The 6863-nt window shown below is 31.2% G+C and overlaps 1 protein-coding gene and 1 long non-coding RNA gene across 5 annotated transcripts in view; one reads left to right on the top strand and one right to left on the bottom strand.

Moving 5' to 3' along the window:
* The window catches only part of PCDH17 (protocadherin 17), a 90329-nt gene that overhangs the window by 18399 nt on the left and 65067 nt on the right, over nt 1-6863 (top strand). The window lies entirely within an intron of this gene.
* LOC118164379 overlaps nt 3162-6863 on the bottom strand; it is a 5915-nt gene continuing 2213 nt past the window's right edge. Inside the window, exons 2-3 of the long non-coding RNA XR_004749466.1 lie at nt 5035-5140; nt 3162-4861 (exon numbers count right to left, since the gene is read on the bottom strand). This is a non-coding gene — a long non-coding RNA (uncharacterized LOC118164379). The remainder of the gene's footprint in view (nt 4862-5034; nt 5141-6863) is intronic.

The raw sequence follows: 6863 nt of genomic DNA, 5'->3' as shown, positions 1-6863 counted from the left end.
AAAGAAAGAAAGAAAGAAAGAAAGAAAGAAAGAAAGAAAGAAAGAAAAAGAAAGATATCATTCAGCTCCCATTGCATACATTCTTAAAAAATAAAATAAAAAAAGTGCTCAAGTGCTGTCTGAACATCCTGCTGATTAAATATAGAGGCAAACCCATAATTTAATCACTGTAGTCCAACTATACCCTCAGTCAAATATTAGTATTCACTTTCAGTCTCTGTTCCTGGTGAAACTTGCAGCAGTGTCCCACGCTTTGAGAAACTAACACAGAAAGAGGACTAATCCTGCAGTCTTTGCAGAGAAGCCTTTGTTGTAAGGATCTTCTTTATTTTAACATCAAAATCTGATTTCATAGTCTCAGTATGACAAGCTTTAATGAGGCATAATCCAGGAATTATTTTTCTCCAGGTCGTTAAGAATTTACATGTCAAAGTCACCTCCTAAAATACATATGAATTTACAGATTACCAAGATAAGCAGGTGTAGTGTTCTAGGTAAGATAATCATATCAAGAAAGGTAACTATCTTTGCTTGTTCTGTCATCTGAATGAACTTAATATGTTATTAAATTATAACCTGTATGAAGTCATTGCAGTATGTTAACATTAAAGTGACAGAGATATGGAGGGTTATATGAAGCCTTATATCCAAAAACCTTACTTTTTCTGTCCAAGCCTACTTGTCCATTGCTATTGTATTAATGGTGTATTCAATCAAAATTTCATTTTATGAGGTACCTCATCATAGGCAAATGACTGTTATGGCTTTAAAATATATTTAGGGACAGAACCTCTAGCTAAATTTGTGCAAGCCTAAATAATTTATCTTATGTCACAAATAATAAATCACCATTTCACACTTGAAAATCTCCTTATACAGGCATGTGAATCTGTAAAGTTTGATGATCTACTATTTTGTCATAAATTCAGCCATTATTTTGGCAGAATATTTAGTGGTGTGTCTTTTTCTAGTGCTAACAGGAAATAATTACGCTAAGATATTTGTGTGAGAGTAGGGCTTTGCATACTGTCAGAAAGTCTTTTACAGAATACCTTCTTGGTGATTTTTAACAAAATACTGTAAGAAATTTACATGACCTAAATGTGAAATTAGACATAAGGAGATATTGTAAGCTTTAGCACCTATGTTTTACTTCTTATTTCCTAAAGAATTTAAGGGAATCATTGCTTTTCTGCGGAAGGCTTTTAGGAAAAGAAAGGGGATAAGGTTGCATCTTAGGAAAAGAGGTGAATCTAGATTTACTCTGTTCTGTCCATCACCTTGGAAGAAAGCTTCAGTGTCCCCCTCTAAATACATTTTCTGTACAGGCAGTATGGTTTTAGAATCAGGTTCTGCTTTATCTTTATTGGTTTTTGTTTGTTTTTCCATGCTGTAGTGAAGAAGCAGAGAACTGGACTCTTCTGCCGCATGCAGTGTTTGTTGCCTAGTGAATCACCCTTCCCTGTCATTGACATTACAATTCTGTTTAAATGTTGTCCATGGCGAGGACCATATGCTGGGATAAAGGAACATTACATTTAAGAATATCTCATTTTCTATTACTATGATAATCTTCCTCCTGCTCCTTTGCAGCTTTCTACAGCATACAACATGAGAATCTGTGGGAATGTAGCACACTATGTAAAGACTCACTTATCCCATAATTGAACCAGACTGATCCAAGGACTACTGAAACCAATTTGAAAATGTCCATTGATTTCAGTGGACCTCAGGTCATAGCTAGTGGGAGTTTTATTGTTGCCTTTAGTAAGAGTATGGGTAGGACAGAAGGTAAATGTAGTGGATAGATGTTAACGCAAACTTAACAGATTTAAAATATCTGGTGTCCGTGTTACCCCTTACTAAATATTATGAGTACAAAACAGTTTGTCAGTGTTAAAAGGCCATAATTTGATCTCCTCTTCACCTTATTATTGCAGTTTTTATAAAGCTTTTATCTGTTCAGAAAGCATTTCTGATATGCTTTCATATCAGAAACAGGAAAACAGCAGTTTAAAAAGAGGACAAATTCTACAGCTCTTACTGGCTTCATTGGGTATTCCTGCTGAGTAAGATCTTTCAGATATGTGTCAAAATTAAAAATAAAATGCCAAGAGCTTTCAATTGCATAGTAGAATTTGTTTTTATGAAAGAAAGGCAAAAAAGACAAGGTTGCTTTTACACGGAAAAAAAAAAAAAAAGTTATTAACATGAGAGAAAGAATATTCTTGAAATGATAACAAATACTTTGATAATCTCCTTAAATTTCAAGGCAGTATTGCAGTCTTTTTTTTTTATTATTTATTTTTTTATTTTTTATTTTTTTTTTAAGTCTCCATCTAATTTTCATTTATTAATTTATAAATTCCATAGTTAACATGTGGTTTGAAATGAAAAAAAAAAAAAAAAAGGCACCACACAAAAATAATGATATCAAAGATATACTCCCAAATGTTATTTTGATTTCATGGTATGATATTTTTAGAGTAAATTGGATATTCTGATGAGTGCAGATTTCATTCTAGTTAGCTAACTGTAGTTGAGTTTGTTATGCAGTAAACATAATATCTGTTAGGAATACTAAGGTAGACTCAATATGGTGGGAGCCATAGATAAAAGGTGCATTAAAGCGTTTCAGATTCAATCATTAGGTTTCATTGCACCCATCTGCTACCAGAAAATATAATTGGCAACTTGATTCATTGACCTTTAACTGTCATTTTGGACCTTTTTTTTTAAAAAAAATCCATATTTTCAAGTTAGACCTACAGAGTTAATTTGATAAGAGAATACTCAGTACATTTTGATGCAATTACTATTTTTTTTAGAAACTTTTTTTTTTTTTTTTTTTTAAATATAATTAGGTTTAATGGTCTGTTGTATATTCTACTAATCCAGTCAAAGTAGTTATTTAATATTGAATGGGTTAAAAGCAACTAATGTTCAACTTCATTAGGGTTTCTATTAAATTGAAGGCTTGCTGAACTTCTACTTATATATATAGTATATACATATACTATAATATATAATATATATTAAAATAATTAATATGAGGTAGTAGTTCATGCATATATATCTAAGTATATATACTATTTATATATAGGATATATGTGTAATATATATAATAAGTAGAATATATATATACTTATATATATGCGTGAACTACTACCTCATATTAATTATTTACAGGGGTCTCTGTTATGCTAAAATTATACTTAGAAGCTTCATTATATCAAGATTATACATCACAATACAATAGCTAAATAAACATTTAAATTGTGGAGCTTTTCATATTTTATTCCTAAAATGTGTCTTATCTTTTTAATTTTCTGGCACAGATACTATCTCATGTGCATACATCTCCTGGCATTTCTGTGTGTGTGGCACAGAAGCAGGCTACCTTATGATATAACAGTGTTACTTTCAGCAAGCAGGAAAAATAATGTGATAAATGAAGGTTATTTAATATTTCCTCAGTAATGGTAAACTATTAAAGGGGAAAAAAAGTGGTTACACATTTTTCTTCACACAGTTGCACAAAACTCCTCAAATATTTATATACTATAGAGACAGATGTATGTAACCTAACCTTATAATCCCATTTCACAGCTTTCCCTGATACTGGGGAGCTCGATAAATAGGAAGCCGATTGTATTGGCAGTATAACTCCATTAATAGGATTTGGATTTGCTTTATTGACAAGCCAGTACTGTTAATATGATCCAGTATATTAAATTGACAGAAAAACTGGAGCAATAGAATGTATCTGCAGTCTAATTGACAAGGAAGCTCTTTCAAAAGGTTCTTAATGTGTTTTTTATTGACAGTGCAGCTTCAGTAAGTACATATCATTGGTGAACAGTGTAAATATATTGGATGCAACTGTACTAGTAGATTCAGGGGAAGTAGTTACTGTTCTGTTTTCCCATACTTCCATTTTTACTTTGATATAAGTAGTATCAAGCTCTCATAAGATCTTCACAAATGTTTCTTAAAGCACTAGTCTAACTGCACTGCTCACAGGCATTTGACAAGTTGTGAATTATTTTAAATGTGTTCATCATTTTTAAATGAATAGAGGCAATACAGAGCAATGCAATAATGTGTCATGAATTTCATTATGTTTATTTATTGATGCTGAGGTAGAAGAAGCAGAGCTATTGTACTTTCAGCTAGAGCTCTTTATGTGGTGTGATATTTTGCACCTCTTCCTACGTTCTGATCTTGCACCTTCTCTAAAAAAATAGTTCATTGTAAGAGTTCATATTACAATTAGATTTTCCTAGTCCCATTTGACAGCTCTGCACATTCTCTTCCCAGATTGTGTTAAATACATTAGAAGCATACATTTTTTGTTTCTGTTTTGCAAAATAAAATGACATTCAGAAACCTAAAACCCAACAGCTAATAAGTTCAGCCTGGAAAACCTTCTTGATTCTCTTTTCAGTAGAAGGAATTTTGGGGTTCAATTTCCACACTTTTTTCCTAGTCACACTTTTCTTAGAGAAGAAAGTCACACCTTTCTTAGAGGTCTCCCCGTAAATACATATCCTATAACGTGGTACAGGAGCTTAAGGCTTTTGTTAAGCTGACTTTCCCTCTGATGAAGGGCAAACTTTTCATGAATTTAATTTAATATATACAAATATAAGAAAATCTGATCCTGGATTGGTCTTGATCATCTTTCAGGTCTCTTTTTTTTACCAGGGCCCCCAAAAATATTTCTCTCTGCAGTGACCTTTTTAGCTTCTTCAGACTTCAGGTTTGGTGCAACCATCAATGAAGTGAGAGAAAGTTTGACTGGCCCCTGCGTCAGTATGGTATTCCATCTTCTTTTGTGCCTTGTGCATCGCAGAGTACACTTGCAAAAAAATTAAAATAATTGCTTTTAGTGAGACAGCACTACAAATATAACTAAAATGTCTATAACATATTAATTGGAATTCTTAAATAACAAATCAATAATATATATATATATATGCAACAAATGTGGTATATTTGGATAGATGTTTGGTATATTATTCCTCTACGTACAGGAAAGAATGGTAGTTTCTGTCTCCTGAGTCTTACTTTTCAGAAGCCACACCATGCATTCAACTGAATAGCTCAGGAACTCTTCCTCACAGTTTTGCTTTTCTCACTCATGAGAAAAAGATAACACAAATCACCAGCATCCTTCAGTAAAATGTACAGCATCCTAGTGAATGACGTGGCCTTATGCATCTATTTTTCTTGTCCTGTGCTTTTCAAGAATGTTACATATGTCAGAAATTCACATAAACACATTGTAGTTCTTGTAGCACCAAAATACACATTTTTGCATCGTGTGAAACTTCTCAAATATGTATGTCATATAAATTATACCTCAAAAATATTTTCAAAAGATTGAGAGTGGAGAGTAGATATTAGGACAAGATTTGTTAAGACAGGCTACTGAATTTTGCCCTTCAGATAGGTAGAATAGTTTATTAATTTTTTATGTTTCTTTATTTTTCTACATTTTATATTATTTTAATTATATTTTAATTGTATTTTAATTTATATTTTGTTGTTGGGCTAATACCTTTTCTTAATGAAAGAAGTCCAATGAAATCAAAAGCTACTTCTTCTAGGTAAGCAAATACACTCAGTGGAAGACTTTTGTGAAAACTGTATTATGTTGAACACAAACTGTTCCTAACAAAATCAAGACAATTGTCAGATCTTTCAAAACTTGATTTGGCAGAATACAATTCTTTTGTCTTGAAAAGTGATTGCCATTATATTAGAACTTTTTTTCTTGGGGGGAAGGGTGAGTGCTTGGAGTTAAGCCTCTTAAGAAAAGACACAGAAAATGCATGACTTAAATGATAGTCTGATAAAGAGGAGGAGATTTCATTTCATTTTTGTATTTAATGTTTAATTAAAAAAAAGTTAGAATCAGCAAAGACATTTGCTTTATTATAGTTTCAGGTATGAACACCTACATAAAATAGAATTGTGTTGAATCATTTCTGAAAATGTGATACTTGTTCTTGTAATTCTGAGAAAAAATTATGAATATTCTAGTAGCCTAATATTCATAAATCTGATTAATGTTTTAGTCCTTCTTTTTTACATTTTCAAATACATCTTTCCCTAATATGACAATTATTTCCAGGCATAATTTGTCAAGAATTACATTTCTCTCTCTCTTACACACTTTTCCTCACTTTTTTTTTTTTTTTTTTTTGCAGTCATGTTGATTTTAAGAACGATTTGGTTTTAGAAGAAAGATCTGAAAGAAAGATTAGAGGAAAGAACTGAAAACTTTTTATTTTATTGTTCTCTAACTTTATTTAAACAGTGTGAAACAGATTGATGCTTGCTCTAAAATTTTTGGAATGGTGGTATAAAAAAGGTTTTGATTAAAAAGAAAAAAAGAAGAGAGCTAGAAACATCCAATTTTTAATAGACAGCTTTCTTTTTATAGGAATTTTTGAAAGCAGAAGTCCTGTGAAGTGCTGCACCATTTTTTCACTAAACAATAATCAATTCCCTGAAATTTGATTGAATAGTATGAGCCTGTAATTTTAATCCTAATATATTTTTGAAATATATTTATATAATACACATAAACACATGCAGAACCACCATGGCTTTATCTACAAAAATATTAAAACATTTCATTAATGTTATGAACATTAATTTCTAAAAGAAAACAAAGATTAATGTAACCCATTGTTAAAAATATTCCCAATAATTCATAATTCACTGTGTCCAGGCTGGTTCAAACTGCTTTTAGTTATGAAGCTTTTTTTTTTTTCTTTCTTTCTCTTTCTTTGTTTCTTTGTTTCTTTCTTTTCTTTCTTTCTTTCTTTCTTTCTTTCTTTCTTTCTTTCTTT

This window comes from Oxyura jamaicensis, chromosome 1, assembly GCF_011077185.1.
Source record: "Oxyura jamaicensis isolate SHBP4307 breed ruddy duck chromosome 1, BPBGC_Ojam_1.0, whole genome shotgun sequence".
In the NCBI taxonomy this organism is placed as follows: Eukaryota; Metazoa; Chordata; class Aves; order Anseriformes; family Anatidae; genus Oxyura; species Oxyura jamaicensis.
Note: the sequence above shows the minus strand (reverse complement) of the source record. Positions and strands in the feature narration are given on the sequence as shown.